The sequence below is a fragment of the Semicossyphus pulcher genome, unplaced genomic scaffold, assembly GCF_022749685.1.
Source record: "Semicossyphus pulcher isolate SPU_LCO1_2020_fin unplaced genomic scaffold, fSemPul1.0.p SCAF_2, whole genome shotgun sequence".
Lineage (NCBI taxonomy): Eukaryota > Metazoa > Chordata > Actinopteri > Labriformes > Labridae > Semicossyphus > Semicossyphus pulcher.
The window spans coordinates 34,383,917-34,401,376 of record NW_027211693.1 but is presented as its reverse complement, the minus strand read 5'-3'; positions in this window follow the sequence as shown (position 1 = coordinate 34,401,376).

The following is a 17,460-nucleotide window of genomic DNA, read 5'->3' as shown; positions in this document are numbered from 1 at the left end:
AAAAATCACACTCCAAAGCAGAGCTCTGCCATTAGCTGAACACCTCCATTTGCTGCAGCAAAGACAGCCGTATTATTACACTGTCATGATGTACTGGACCTCTTAAGTCAAAGTGAAGACACACAGACGCAGCAGGGAGACATTATGTGAGATCAACTCATAGAGGCCGAGTATAAATGGAAAAAGAAAGTTCATAAAGAAAAGCCACAATATATGGTCATTCTCAGTGAAAGAACAGGGGAATTAAAGTGCTATCAGAGAATGGGATCAGAATAAGAAAATCCTTCTCTAAATTACACAAATAACCCCCAGAGTCTGCAGCATCTCTCATACTGCAAATCTGCCTCTGTGTGTGGAGATGAGTTGTTACTGTAGCTACTGGAGCAAACAAGCTGGTGAGGTACGGTGGAAAAAAAACATTTCTAATAGCTCTATTCAGCTTCTAAACACAAAGCCACACGCAAGCACACACTTGCACAGTTTCACACACAGACTTTGCTATTGATCGGTAAAGATGAAGACGCAGCTTCCATCTTCATTAGCTGCTGAAGTTAAAGTCAGCGTGAAGGTGAGAGGGATGAGATGTGTGTGTGTTTGCATGTTGGCGTGTGCCTCTGTGTATTGTCATGCTGCAGAGTTTCCATCTCTCACTTGTCATCTGCATCTCATTCTTTCAGAATCCTTTAAGAGGCTTTCACACCATCACTCCCTCCCTGCCTGAGCTTCCGCGTGTCAATCTCTCTCTGCCATCCTCGTCACCTCAGAAAAACACAAATATGCAGAGTCATGGGGAGGAACTTTTCTTTGCACGAACAAGCCTCTGCTCTCCTCAGCATGCTGAGCAACCTTTAAAGTTAAGACCTTAAAATCTCATGGAGAAAACAAAAAAACTCCCCCTTCCACAGTCTTCTACTCTGACAAATTGTTTCTGCATGACAGAGACAAGACAGGTCATCACCTAGAGATCCGCCATTTGGCGGACACTTTCTATCCAAAGAAACTCACGCAGCCGCCTGTTGGATTGTTTACCTGCAGACTTTTGTGAGTAAAACAGAATTACCCCACAGTCGATGGCAGCCAGTCCTTATAATGAGGCAGCAGTGACAGCAAACACAGGGAACAGACTCGCTATTATTTGCTTTGTTTGTGTTTCAGTGACATTTTGCAGGTGGACTCTGCCTTCACTTACTTGCTGCTGGGTGGAAGCACTGTCTGTGTGGTCAAGTGTGTAGAAGGTTAAGCTGCAGGCAGAACTCAGCCAACAGGTAGTTTATGCTACAAATGAATTCCGAATAGTCAGTGTAATTAAACAGTATCAGACTACATAAGGGTAAAGAATGAATCAAGATAATTAAACCGTACAGATTCTTTTTTCAAAGTGAGCTTTTTAAATATGTAATTTAATTAGCAGAATTTATGTTTCAATGAAGCTGGTGGATATTAATGATAATGATACTCAAAGGGCAGCTAAGAACTATGATGCTTTGTTCTGTAGACAAAAGAGAGCCATTTAACTCCGTTTCCCAGGATCCTTCAGGTTTTGTGTCGAACCTGCTGCTAGCCCTGATTACTCCTGTTTTTGACACGCATCAATGATTGAGAGAGAGAGATGTGAATATGGAAAGAAGAGTGGATCTTGATTTGATTATGAAGCCTAATTTTACTCTCAGTTCTGCTGTTAGTCAGTATGAACTGTAAGTGTATGGGCTATACTGCAGACTGGACTCTGTTAGTAGTGACGATCCGTCAGATAAATCTGCATTATTTACAAGCTGTATACTCTCTGAGCTGCATTATGCTGAACTCTCACTCACATCATTGTTGCTGCTCTCAGTTTGGCAAACGACCCATGACATCATCAAGACTGTAAAGGAGAGGTCAGCTGTTTGTGTCTCCCTTCCACCAGCTCTCCAGACAGATTTTCTCCACAGCAGTGGTGCAAACGTCTACCTGAAACTAAACTTAAACTTTAAAGTTATTAAGAACCAGCAGCAGCGACCGGCCTGTCGGCTGACTGTACAAGCATACAGGAGCAACAGAGTTAGAGCCAATTGGATCAGCACGGGAAACAAATGGCTGATGATGCTGTTAATAATACTTACATAGTCTTGTCGAAATATAATCAACACTTGTTTCAAGAACCTTTTACATACATTACCCTGCATCTATTGAAAATAAGATCTAAACTGAGTCCATCATATATCTGTAGCTATGGAGCATAATCTTTACCAGACAGCTCACACAGGACCTGACAGACAGTAATGTCCAACCCAAATAAGAAAAAAGAAGTAAAATTATCTCTTCAGTTAAAGAAAGATAATTAGGGTTTAGAAAAACATCCACATGTATCCTGTAGCGTGGCACCTGGTCATTTGACCTAAGTCTTTTAATTAGCGTTAAAGTTAACTTCTCGTCAATATAGAGTGCAGGCATTCTATGACGAGTCTAATTACTTATTAAATAATTAATCGACCGATTTACGCTACAATCCAAGTACAGAAACTAAGTAGAAACTTTAGTACATTTACAGTTTGCTGATGGACCACTGTTGCATTGTCTACTGACTATTTTGAGCACTAGTGCAGGCAGGTGGAGCAATACCTATTTAATGTCAAAGTTAAAAAACTGAAAAAGTAGGTAAAGAGTGAAACTTTAATGAACTGTGAGAGGAAAGGTTTTATTTCAACCATCTACCTTTTACATCAGATTCCAACTTGTGAAATATGAATTACAGCCTTCAGTGATTAATCATAAAAAGTGACAAAGATATTAATTCAGAACTACTTACCTAAAGAGTTCTATTTTGATGGCTTTCTCCTCGATCTGTGTTGTGAAAACATCTGATTACACAGTAACACAGTAGAGTAATGTACTCTTATTCACCCACTGAGTAGGGCGCTGCCAGCCAAAGAGTGCCTCACAGTGGACAGCAGAAGAGAAGTTTGTAGTTGTACCACCCTCTGGGTCAGAATTGGTCACGGTCATCACTGGAGCAGAGAGCGTTGCAGCAGCCAACAGGCTCGGGTCACGCTGCCCAGCGCCACACTGCCCTTGATTTCTGTCCCCCGTCACAGTTTTTACCTCGTCCTGGCGAGGAGAGGTTTCGCTCCAGTTGTGTCATTTTTTCTTTCATAATAAAAAAAGGAGGAATCTTTTTTGAAGACAAGATGTTAGGTGCAGAGACTATTTGATTTTCAATAATTAAATCACTATTTACAAAGTTGATGTCATGAGCTCTGTCTGCTGGATATCAGTTCAGCCTTTCTTCGCTGACCTTCATGGGCCTCAGTGCTTACAGCGCTTTTGTAAGGTTGATGCTAATACAGGGGTTATTAATATTACTCAAAGGGGGTAGTTAAATAAACAGATTTCTCCAATATCAAATGCTTCCTGAGAAACACAGTGTTATTGTTGCACTGCTCCATGCAGCCCGATGTGGCACTACTGTGATGGATTGATCTGCAGTGTGTGAGGCAGATATGTGTTAGCTTGTGTGAGCCTCAGGGAAGGCTGACTTCCTGTGATCAGTCTTTATGATGTTGGTTATGGCTGTTAACTTTATGACCCCATAGAGGACAAACAGCCCATCTTATCACTCACTCACACACACACACACACACACACACACACACACACACCTAGACTCTCTATCAGACACTGACAAGTCCCCTGGTGTGTGTTTCATGGGACAAACAGGACATTATGTTGACTAATCTGTGGGGACATCAGCTCAGAGAAATGACTATTGATCTGAAGGATGAGACACTTCCCTTAAAGCCATTCCTGCACCGTTTAAGTAAAAGCTCTTGGCTCAAAAATGTCAATTAGCAATATAGTCGAGGGAGAAATTAGGTTTCAAATTACTACACAACAATCATGTTCCGCATTCCAATTTAAAAAACAAAAAAACAACCATTAGTATCATTTTAGGTGATAAACTCTGTTTTCTTTTTCATGAATAAACACAATGTTCAGCTGCTCGGTGCTGTGATTGCTCCTCGTTTGTTCAGTTGATAAAAATATCCACATTCTGTTTGTTCACTCTCACTCCACATTTTACTCTCTTAAAATGCAAATGCACTTATTCAGGACTGATCTCAAGGCACATCATTTTCAGGACGGTCACCATCAGCTCACACAATTAATATAAGACAGTCCAACAGTGTCAAAAAATGAATGAACGAATGATGAATTATGAAAAGAAGGTTAACTTAAAAATGTAACTTTAATGTACTCACTTCAGGTATTTCCAGGTATTTGTGATGTGATGAAACAAGGCAGACCTAATTTGCTTTGGAGGCCCTGCTTTCCTCAAACAGTGCTTCTTCTTGAATCCAATGATTGGTTGTGGGTTGTTCAGTCCACCATAATGGTCCAGACTCAAACGTCCTCTTTCATGTAATGCGTATGCTTCCAAATGGTGGATTCACGTCACCGTTTCTGTTTTCATGTTGTGGGATGAGGATTGGGATGGTCATCATGATCATGACAACCTTTGTGTGTAAAAATATATCAAGTATAAATACTCTGTAATATTTTGCTATTACTGTTATTTTTAGGAGATCAATCAGTTCACTTTTTCCTCATGTGTGGAGACGGTCTGGAGCCGTTATGCAGGACGGGATCATTGTATCAGGACAAGCTGCTTCTAGGCCTCGCTCCAAAATGAAGCTGAGTTACAGACAGTGAAACACGTATAAAAAAAACCTGTCGAGTCTGGGCTTTACAATAAACCCGTCCTCTCTCTAAAACATAAAGTCATGCCATAGAGGGTTGAGCACAATGATTGCTTATTGTCATGAGTTATTGTAGTTCAGTTTGTAATTCGGGGTTCAGATATTATTTCCTGTTTTACCTTGTCACTTGTCTCTTGTCATGAGTTCTTATTGTTTAGTTTTGTATTCAGTTTATTCTGCGTTCTCTTGTTTAGTAAGTATTTCATTTGTGCTTCATTGGTTAGATCATTTCCTGTTTTACTTTGTCACCTTGTCTCTCGTGTTGGTCCACTTCCTGCCTTTGTGTTTCCCGCTTGTCTGATTATGTGCCCTGCCCTGTTTGTTTTCATCTGCCTCTTGATTGTCTCACCTGTGTCTGATTAGCCTCACCTCCTAGTTTAATTAGTCTTTGTGCCCCCTTGTCTCGTGGCTGGTTCATTGTCTTTGTCTTTGTGAAACCAAGGTAGATCTAACCTCAAAATACCTGCTCCTAGTTTCCTTCTGCTCCTCGTGTTACTGATGTATTTTTTCCTTTGGATTATTTGTTTCCTGGATTTGTTTGAAGTAAGTTTTGGCTCTGCCTTTTGGTTTTACTTTTTTGTCTTTTGTTGGATTTTAGATTTAGTTTTTGCATTGTGTCTCAGTTAATTAAACTCTTATCTAAGTCTGTAACTGGGCCCTCAACCTTTTTGTTAACATTGAATCGTAACACTTATAGAAACAAGTGAACCCAGCAGCTGTCTGACAGACGTGAGATTTACCTAATATCACTGCGTCAGTATTGCTACTCGCGTGTGACTCAAAACCAGCTTATGTCAGTGTACAAACTTTCTTTTTAAGACTCTGTTGTTAGACTTCATCTGCAGCTAGCCTCCTTCACTCTTAGTACATGAACAAAAGTTTATACTCGGCTTGGCATTAGTAATATTCTAAAAAATGACGAAGGACGTTCTATCCAGCAGATCTGCAGAGTAGGAGGTCAGATGGAGTTTCAGGTTATTGACTCTGCTGAAGAAAAGCTGCTTTTGTTTCTCTTTTTACACCAGTTGGATTTCACTGACCTCCATAGCCAAAGGGCTCGGTTTAGGGAGGTACTGGCGCTTCATCAAACAGGATTTTCCATCAGCGGTGGGCAAACGCAACCTGACAGTGACTCATACAGCAGAAGCCTGGACAGAGGAGCAGCTACAAAGTTTATCCTCTTTGTCATCTTGTGTCTCTTATTCTTTTCCCCAATTCTTTTATTTTCGATTTCTTTTTCTTGTCTTTGGTTTACAAAAGAGTCTCCATCTGTGTCTGCATTCAGAGGAAAACTTTTACTTTTTAAACAGAAATGTGCAGTAGAAGAATTAAAATATAATTGTTCTAAAGTAAATAAAGTTCTTCTAGTTCTTCTTGCTTACCAGTATCAGGTATCAGAGCTTAAGATAAAACTACGTCGAGTACCGCAGCTGAATACCACTTTACAGCTTGATGTTAGCCTCCCGTTAGTTAAACAGGTAGGCGGAGAAGGAGCATGTTTCAGATACCGGCTTAGTCCTCCCAGACAACACTAACATACACTCACGGCCAAATTGAAGCTAACAGAGAGTAACATAAACATTTAGGCAAACTAACTTACAGATTCATGGACGTGCACACGGTAAAAAGAGTCACTGATGTCTCCGTAGTAGCTGCAGTAAACAAGTGTGGGCATGTCTCCCTCACTGGCATGTTTGTGGGGTATGCGCTGTGTAGTACTGCGTTCAGGTGCGCTCAGAAATGGGAGTACTCATCACGTGACCTTTTTTACACTATATGTGGTATGTTGTGTTGTACTGAAATCCACTGAATGTGTTACAGGTTACAGGAAAGTAAAATGTGTGGCAGTGTCATGTTAAGTAAAACAAAGTTGAGTGTTAAAATGTCAGCAACATCATTCTGTGGATTTACTTTGTTACGGTCAGAAAGTGAGGAGCATCTGATAAAAATGAAACATGCTTTTTAAGTCATTATGAGAACTGTAATGATATTACTAAATACTCATATTGGTACTCGGTATGGGCAAGTACCCAAATGTAAGTACTTGTACTTGGTCTGAAAAAAAACAGTATCGGTGCTGTCATGAGTTTCTAGTTTAGTTCTGGTTTTGTCTTGTATTTTGGTGTTTAGTTATTATTTCTTGTTTTACCTTGTCACTTTGTCCCTTGTCATGAGTTTTCATCATTTAGTTTTGTATTTAGTTTATTCTGTGTTCTTGTCAGTATTTAGTCTTGTTAAGTATTTCACTTGTGTCCTTTTGATTAGATCATTTCCTGTTTTACTTCGTCACCTTGTCTCTCGTGTTGGTCCACTTCCTGCCTTTGTGTTTCCCGCTTGTTTGATTATGTGCCCTGCCCTTATTGTTTCACCTGCCCCTTGATCGTCTCACCTGTGTCTGATTAGCCTCACCTCCTAAGTTTATTTAGTCTTTGTGCTCCCCTGTCTCGTTGCCTGTTCCTTGTCTTCCATCGTGTGTTAGTCTATGTCCATGACCTTACTCTGGATTGTCTTTGTGCCGGGATTTCCTCGTGTCTCTTGGATAACCTGTTCCTGGTTTTGTTTGTGAGTTTATTGCTGTGCCTTTTGATTTTCCTTTTTGTCTTTTGTTGGAGTTTGTGCATTTTTGCCTTTTATTTAATTAAATCCATTATTTCAGTCTGCATCTGGGTCCTCACATTTTTGTTTAAACCATAACATTGACAGAATGAACAGGCCAAGCATGGACCCAGCAGACCCTTTATTTTTCTTGGAACTGCGTGAGGTTACATATAACCTAATGTGTATAAAGAATGAGTTCAAATACGCCTCTAGTAGAGAGGACAGGGAGGAAGCCCTCTCTACGGCACAGCAAGAAGTTTTTTCAAAGCCTTGGCTTAAGCCCTTTTTACCTGAGTGGATAAATTACTTTATATACTCTAAAGGCCTACAGCCTTCAAGCCCACCACCTGCTAGTCCAGAGCGTGCTCCTCCATTATCTGCCTGTTTACCTGGAATATGTGAGCTTTCTGTGGACAGCATTGTTTGCCAAACCGACCCGCAGTCTCCGTGGTCTGGGACTCGCCTTGCTGTTTTTTCTGGCTCACGAGGTGGTACCAGAAAGAGACGCGGCCATCGTGGCTCTCGTCTTCCTCACCCCTCTCTCCAGCCCAGAGCCCCAGAGCCTCCACTGCCTAGCTCCCCAGAGAGACTGTGTTCCAGTCGGAGGTCCTGCTGACTCCTGTCCCTGTGTTCCGTTCGGAGGTCCTGCCGACTCCTGCCCCTGTGTTCTGGTTGGAGGCCCTGCCGACTCCTGCTCCTGTGTTTCGGTCGGAGGTCCTGCCGACTCATGCCCCTTTGTTCCGGTCGGAGGCTCTGCCGACTCATGCTCCTGTGTCCTGGTCGGAGGCTCTGCCCACTCCTGCTCCTGTGTTCTGGTTGGCTCCCAGGCCGACTCCTGCTCCACGGGTCCAGTCGGCTCCCTGGCCGACCCCTGCACCCTGGGTCCAGTCGGCTCCCCGGCTGACTCCTGCTCCCCGGGTCCAGATGGCTCCTCTGGTCCAGCAGGAGGACTCCCCTCCTGGCTCTCCGTCGGTGTCTCGGCCGACACCCCCTGTGGCCCAGCTGAAGGATTCCCATCCTGGTTCCCCGTCAGCGGTCCAGCCGACACCTGCTCCAAGTTTTCCGTCGGCGGTCCGGCTGACACCTGCACCTAGATCTGGTTCCCCGTTGTTGGTCCAGCCGACACCTGCTCCTGGTTCTCCGTTGGTGGTCCGGCCGACACCTGCTCCAAGTTCTCCGTCGGCGGTCCGGCCGACACCTGCTCCTGGTTCTCCGTCGGCGGTCCGGCCGACACCTGCTCCTGGTTCTCCGTCGGCAGTCCGGCCAACACCTGGTCCTGGTTCTCCGTCGGCAGTCCGGCCAACACCTGGTCCTGGTTCTCCGTCTGTGGTCTGGCCGACACCTGCTTCTGGTTCCCCGTCGGTGGTCCGACTGACACCTGCCCCTGGTTCCCTGTTGGTGGTCCGGCTGACCCTAGTTCCTGGTTCTGGTTCCCTGTCGGTGGTCCGGCCGACACCTGCACCTGGTTCTGGTTCTCTGTCGGTGGACCGGCCGACACCTGCTCCTGGTTAGCCCGTCCTCCGGAGAGGCTTCGCCCGCCTGGTCGGCCTCCAGGCCATCTTCCTGATCTGCTTCGCCCGCCTGGTCGGCCTCCAGGCCGTTCTCCTGATCTGCTTCGCCCGCCTGGTCGGCCTCCAGGCCGTCCTCCTGATCTGCTTCGCTCGCCTGGTCGGCCCCCCGGCCGCCCTCCTGAAGGCATTTGTTTGGACTCTGCCCCTCCAGGCTGTAAGCCTGAAGTCTCTGACTCTGCCCTTCACCACCCTCTAGGAATCGAACTGTTTACCCCTAGCTCTGGACCCTGTGGACCACATTTTACACTGGGGTCATTTTCACCATTAAACATCAGTAAGCTCAGTATTTAAAAAGAGGGGAGAGTCTTCATGCTGATTTGAAGTTAAAGTTTTAAAACGTAAAAAGTTTTTATAGATAAAATATGAATTTGTTGGGCTTTATTTGCCTCTCCCTTGGGTGGCTGTCCATACAATAGCAGTCCTTGCATCCAATTTCCAAAGATAGTTCTTAGATTTTCTTTGAATAACAGAATTGAAGGATACAACTTCAATGGTGTATAATAAATACATTAAATGTACAGGATATTGTTGTTTATTCTGTGGTTGCAACAATATATCCAGAATGGAAAACAGCTTTTTCCAAGTAATTCTTTCTTGCAGGAATAGGCGTCTTCTTTTTCTCTTTGTCTGCAATCAGTATGATTCCCATGTGAGAAGTAAAGCCGTCTCTGGCAAAGTTATTGAATGAAATAAAATAAAATAAGTACAATTTCATCTTTAGATCTTTGCTTACAATATACAGTAAATCTACTTTTTTTGGGGGGGGGGGGGGGGGTTATGTATTTTGTCTACAATACAACAACAACAAAACAACAAAGACTCATCTACTCGTCACTCTATTTAGAATATTTATTTGAGAGAAAGGTTGGCACTGGAAAACGGGATGTCAAAAATGACATACAGAATTTTAAAAAATGGTGAGTGCAGTCAACAACAACACAATTTAACACAATACACGTGTGATCCGTTTTTACACACATTGGGCCCTATCATCCACCCGGCGCATAGCGCCAAAGCGCAGTTGTCATTTTCTTACCTAGCGCCCGTGTTTTGGAAATAGCAAGTGATCTTGTGCCGCCGTTAGAGCCTATGGGTGTGTTGGTCTTAAAATAAGGTGTGATCCGGCAAACGGGTGGCGCGTAGCTGTCTAGAGGACGCAGAGAGCGACTGCACTGTCGACCAACAAAAACATGGTCTAAAGTCTATGGCGTAGTCTGTCTCTGCTACTTAGAGGGCGCATTATGGACATACATGGGAGAGTTCAGAGCACTTGAGTCTCTGCTTGTCACTCACACAGGGACGCTCAGCAGCGCTTCTACTCATAAGGAAAATACAGTGTGTTTGTAGATACAGTGAAAAAACGTTTAAGGGACAGACTGCAAGCTTTGGTTTCCCTCGTCTCCTTAAATCATGATACTGTTTGTTACTGATCTGCTGAGAAGTGCAGGAAGACGTGGACAAGCTCACCACTGCCTCCACACACACCTGCTTCACCTCAGGGAGAGTCCTGCTCCAGCAGCACGGGGCTACCGAGACCAACACAAAGCTCTCCATACTGTGCGCTCATTCAGATACACGCTCTCTATAATACAGAGATTATAGAGAGCGGCACACACTCACACACACGGAACTAAGAGGTACATATAACCAGACTCAAACATAACTACCTGTGGCACCGACAATCGTGCCCACAGATATTATTAAACTGTCCAGTGCCAATCACGCACACAGGAGACAACACAGCCATTTGATCCAGCAGCAACAATAAGTAAATAAACATTTAAAGCCGACCTTTCTATGATGGTCAGCACACAGAACTTTAATAAACATAAGATCTTTTCATTTTCGTTCTGTTGGGCAGTGGGATCGCTTCAGTGGCTTTACATTAATCCATGCTTTGATATATATATCGTACAGTAACCAGTGTTTTTTTTTCTGCGTGTTCAAGGACACAGTGGAGAGAATTAAGTTAAATATGCCGGTCGGGGTCCGGTTTATATAAGAAGAATGACTGAAATCCGTTGTGTAAATAGCAACGCGCCTGCCTACAGGTGCTCCGGGCTCTTAAAGGGAATGAGAGCATTCTGATTGGTTTGATTCATGTTGTTCATGCCGAAAACATGTCTATGAATAATCCAGGCACTTAAACCAACCTCTTGTGCGCCGTGTAACTAGCAAAAGTGTGTCAGACACACCCTAAATCACTTAGCAGCGTCCGCTTTAGACGGTGTGCCTTACGCTGTCTAAATAGGGCCCAAAGTGTCAGGTAAGTTTACACACAAATGTGTTATTTTAACGCGTTTTACAGTGTTGATTGTGCGTAACTGCAAACTACCGGTAGATGTGATGTTAAGACACAGAATGCAGTTACAGTAGCACATACTGTATTGCATCACGGAGCCTCCATGCATTCAGTTAGTGATGAATATAATATGACCCCCCTCCAGTCTCCCTCTTCTTGTTTTTACCTGTTTGCTTCACTAAACACTTTAAGTTTCAGCAGATCATCCACATGACGATGAGGACACAGCATCAAAGGACACTGGATTACGTTTTTATCTTTGGTCCTAATTTCCTGCTCAGTCCGTTTCACGTGGCTGTTTTTGCAGTTAAAACGCAGATAATAAAACTGATTAGTCTGTAGGTATTTATACAGATTAAATCAAATCAATACATTAACTTGAATTCTATTTGGCCAAATACTAAAGTTATTTCCACCCATTTGTCATGAAGTGAACGTATCCGACCTGAAATCATGTGAATCATTGTTAAAGATTAAGAGTTGTACCACGTGTAGTTGTTACATTAGAAATAAACGGGAGGCACCTAACGCATTTTGTGTGGTAAAATAAATAGATTCATTTATCTATGAACACAATCATTTTCTGTAGCATTCCTCTCATGCAGCAGCAGTGTTGGTTCTTAACGTAATAACTTTATATATCGTTGCTTTTCAGTTGAACTGCTTGTTTGGTTATGTGCCCTGCCCTTATTGTTTTCACCTGCTCCTTGTTTGTCACACCTGTACTTGATTACCCTCAACTCTGTGCCAGTCCGTCTTTGTCTGGCTTCGTGTCAACTTTTGTCAAACCTTTCATCTAACCTTTGTGGATCTACTTTGAGTTTGCACCCTTTTTGATGGACCTTTTGTTTTCCCGTGGATCTTGATTTCTCTGTACAAGGTAAGCCATTTGTTTTGCCTTTTGTGTGTATTAAATCTCCTGCAGTCAGCAATTGAAAACGTGACACATATATCAAAGCCTACCAAAAGAAAGAGGCTCATTTAGAAACAGTTTTATTTAAATCATCCATACCAATACAAAACATAAAGCCATTATTCTCAGGTTCCTACACAAGTAACATGATCCTTATTGTAAGGCATAATTGAATATCAAGCAGTATCTGGTCATTGAAGTTGTGGAGGACATCTTTCCACTCTTGGTAAATGGTCCTACATTGATGCCATGTTTTACAGTCGGTAGAGCGGTCAATGATGTGATGCTTTTTTGTGTCCATGTGGTTTAATGGAATTTTAAAAAGAGTTAAATCAATTATAACTATTATTAATAATAATGAATTTTGAGTGAATATTGTGGCGATTATGGCAAAAATGTCATTGTGGTGTAACCAAAATACATTGGACCAGGAAATGTAACTTCCTTAAAAAGGCCAAATAAATGATTAACCTGATTATCCTAACTGCTGCATGCTGAGGTTAGTCACTCTTGAAAATATATAATAATTTGATAGAATTAGGTAATGTTGAGGTATGTTCAGGGTTCGGTCAAATGGTATGACCCCAGGAACACTTCTTTATACATCATTCATACATTCACACATCAGGTGGGGCTTCTCTTGCACTGTAAAGTTCTTCTTCTTGGCATCCATTCTGACAGGATCACGTAAATATGATCATATTACTCCAGTGCTGGCCTCTCTCCATTGGCTCCCTGTTAATGTTAGCAACTTCAAGGTGCTGCTGCTAACTTATAAAATTGTAAATGGCAAAGCACCTTTGTATTTTTTATGACCTTGTGCACCCATACGTGCCTGCACGGGCACTGCCCTCCCAGGGGATGGGTCTTCTGAGGTTCCCCAAGGTTAAACATTTTCGTTCCATACACCAACATTGTGGAACAGTCTACCTCTAGAGATGAGACAGGCATGCTCGGTTGAGGTATTTAAAGCAAAGCTGCAAACCCAATTGTTTGCTGTTATTTATGCGTCTTGAGGTTGTTTGTATACCTTTCTTAGTGTCGTCTTATAGTGTGGTGTGTTTTAAATGTTTTTATATTGTTGTAAATGTTGATGTTATTTGTTTTTCAATCTACGTAAAGCACTTTGATTGAAAGTGCTTTATAAATACATTTATTATTATTTATTTTTTGCTAAATTCAGATATTGTAACACATAGTATATAAAGTTATTTCACACATTATTTAAGTGTATAAGTATATAAGTAGATGCTACGCATAGTACAAGGGTGGGTGATATGGACTGTTTTGGCTTTTATCAGCTTTTATTAACTTTATCAGCAGACCTTTTGATGATGATAATTAAACAGTATTTTTTTTTAAAAACAACAATTTTCTTTGTAATTAACAACAGATCACTTAATGGATTTCATTGTCTGTATGAAAAAATACAACTGTGCAGTTGTAAATGAACAAGACTAGGTAAGCCTAGTTTAGTGGGGCTGTTAATGAAAAGGGGAGTCAGTGATTTTGGTTTTTTGCAGAAAAAGTCTCTTAATCCTTGATTGGTGTTTCACATCTGATTTATAAACACGAGTGGATTGTGGTCAGTGTAGGTAACGGTTGGCGTACTGGCAGGACCGACATAAATGCTTAAGTGACAATACAAGAGCAAGCGCCTCTTTCTCAATGGTGCAGTACATGTGTTGGTACCGATTAAATTTCTTTGAGAAATACGAGACCGAATGCTCCACCCCATCATCTCCCTCTTGAAGGAGCACAGCACCCGCCCTTGCATCACTCGCATCCACAGCGAGTTTAAGCGGACGATCAAATGCAGGCGCAGTTAGGACAGGAGCAAGAGTCATCAAAGCCTGAACACACCAAAGCGCGCTGGCAACTCTCTGACCTATGAAACCGTATCTTAGGGCTCAACAGGTCAGTGAGTGGAGCCGCAACAGCAGAGAACTTTTACAGAAGCTTCAGAAGTATCCTGCCAGAGCAGGGAAAGACAGGATAGCTTCAACTTTCGAAGTTACCGGTTTGACTTGCTCTCAACCCGAAACTTTTCCCAAGAATGTCACTGTAGCTTGTCCAAATTCGCATTTCCCCAGATTTAGTGTGAGATTAGCATCACGCAGCAGGCCAAACACCGTATAAAGCTGCTGAATATCATCATCCCACAAACTCGTACACATCTGTCATCAAAGTACGCTTCACAACCTGAAACACCGGACAACACGGTATTAACTAAGCGCTGAAACGAGCTCCCTCTCGCTTTAGACTGCAACACATTCAATGCTTTTTGCACTCCTCACTGGTGCGCACAACCAGAGGGAATGAGGCTTTATTCTGCTGTGCAGTATTTTCCCATGCCTGTCTCTTGGCTTGCGCTGTAACACTGGGGCTGAATTTACCAGAATGTTTTAAGTTAAGTTAGGAGCTCTCTGAGAGCATTTTCAGAATTTTTGTGAATACGGGCCCTGAAAATCAGGTTAAGCCTGGGCCCTCCAGGTTAGAACATGGAAGTTTAGTGATAAGATTTAGTAGAAAGTGTAGATTTATCAACTGTTTATTTCTCATAAAAATGACATATTGATAACTAACTCCTCAAAAACAAAAAATCCAAAAAGTATTTTGTGTTTCAGGCACAGTGTCAAACTGAAAAGAATTTGCAAAATTGGAGGCACAGCAAAAGAGAAAACAAAGAAAGAAAGTGCATCCAAATCGGCACACTCAACAGTCAATGCTATGTTGTCATACACCTCCTTTTGCCGTCTCAGACCCTTTTGGGTGGTAACCCCTTTTTCCTGACTGTGACGAATGTCAATGCAAAAAACATGAACAATTGCAATTTATGGCAATGCTTTGCAGAACCATGGATTGTTGTCCTCAAGAAATATTGAGGAAATGTCAGAACCAACCATGTGCATCCCCAAAGCTTAGGCCTGGAGGTCACACTAGCTGATGTTCCTCTTTCATCTGCTCAGTCAGTCGCCAGCATGGAAAGATATCAGAAAACCCTAGGAGACCAGAAATGATTGAGTCAAAGCACATGGAGAGTGGTACAGCGTTAATTACGGCAATGAAGGCTACCCAGGAGTCACTAAGATTGGCACAGTGTGAAAGTTAAGGGTTTGCACTGCAATGGCATCAACATGTTCTTTTTATGAGGTCCATGGGAGGACATGAGTTGGTCAAAAATTATATATCAAGATCCGCACACCAGGAAGCTCCCGTAAAGGGTTTCATTTAGCACAAAGTGATGTTTCGAGCCAACATGCTCTTCTTCTGACTACAAAGGACATGAGTTGGTACCATGATGAGCTGATACTCTGCCTCATGCCAGAACCACGAGCTCCTAACAGAGTGAGCCGTCTGTTTGACAGTATGTGGAACAGAAACCACAGTGATGTGGAGAATTGATTCTACCAACAAATTCAGTTTTTTTTTTAAATCAATTGTACATTTTTTGTGTGACCTAAAGTAAACCCATTGTACATCACCAAACAGACAAAGTTAGAGAGCAGCATTGTGGAGCACTTAGGAGCTAAAGAGTCTGATATCTTCCCCAGGTAATGGTGGAAACCAAAACGTAGTTATAGGAGAGTGCATATTGGACAGTATCCTAACCTAGTCTCACTTTAAAATTCGCTTCCAAGTTCCAGACACACCAGCCATAGCCTGACAGTGTAGCTGTGGTAAAGGCAGAGGTGAGTGGGAATTGAAAATATATATATAAAAAAAGGCTGCCTCTCTCTGTGTGTTTGATCTGTTGTCTTTCCTTATCAGCAGTCAGTCTTAAGCTTCCCCTGAAAAGACACATCTCTTGTTTTAATTTGTTTTCTCCACAGCAGGATTTTTTTATTTGTATCCCCTATCAGTGATGACAAAGGTAGCAACTATCTGAGCAGTGTGTGGGTGAGCTCCGTGTGAAGGATGCAGGACGGATGGCTCCAGTTGCTTTTACTTGTCTTAGATGGATAAAAAAATATAAGATTAAATGTTAAAATGGGTTTCCATATATTCTTGGGTGGCTGTTTACATACCTGGATGGGCCACCTAAAGAAAGCCTACATGTGGGCAAGACTGCAAACCAATTTCAAAGTTGCTGCTACAAAGACCAACTCTTGCCTGCCTTATGATGCTTGTATCTCAGCCAACAAGTTGCACTTGAAGACGTGGGAAAGACAAGCATACCATAGACATAGACAACATATATATATATATAAGTGTTTTTGTGATAAAGCAGCATTTGCCTACCATTCCTACACCACTCAGAACTCAGCTACTGCCAATCAATGGCCCTCATTTATCAAACGAACGTACGGCAGAAAACTGTGCGTACGACCATTTCCACGCAAGTTTCGGCATTTATCAATTTGGACGTGAAAAATGTATACCCATGTAACATGTGTAAGCCTAATTATTTGTAAGAAATTTGTAAGTTATTGAGAATTTTAATCAAACCTCAGCAGGAGTCCGTTCCTGTACGGCAACACTGTTGACTGCCTCCGTTATCCTCTTCCACACAGCGTTTTATGAGCTCCTTTAATTCCAGTTTTCAGACTGCCGAAAAGCACATCTTTGTTTTGCTCCACCTCAGATGTGAGGATGCCGATTAACATCTCGGAAAAGTTTCTTTTCTTGCCAGTGTTTCTTCTCTCCATGTTTGACCTCAGTGGGCGAGGCCTCCGAACCAGGAATATTTAAGGGCGTAACATGTTAATGACGATCGAATTCAGCCGCCGCATTTATCAAGACCGGATCAATCGTACGCTGGGATTGGTCAGATACGAATGTTTCATAAATCACACGTGTGTCCTGTCGTAAGACCAATTCTGCGCTCAGATCTGCACCAGTTTTCACGCAAGATTGATAAATGAGGGCCAATATGTCTAAAATGGTTGTGGCACTGGTGTTGTTAGCCTTTGGTTTTTACTTGTTAAACGAACATTCTATTCATGTGCCTACTTTCCTCATGCCTGTTTCTCTTGAGCGCTCTGATTTCCTCGGCTGAACAGGCCTGGTGTATGGCCCCAGTCAGACTTACTGATTCTCAGGTAAAAATAAAGAAGCCAGTGAGACACAGTTCATGTAGGAGAGTGCAGTGAATTCATCCCACATCACATCCTACTTACACTCTTCAGTCACTTCTCTGGGCTTGTCTCCAAACCAAATTTTCAGAGTAAAAGCCAAAGCTGCTGAATTCCAGCAGTGTCAGTGCTTGGGGCCGCTCTCGGCACATGAGCAATTCAGAACACCACGGGGGACCTCACCACCTTCCTCTCTGGTCCAGAGAGCGAGTGTTTGAGCAGGCAGAGGCTGATTAGTGACTGCTGGCAGTGGCTCTTTGTAACC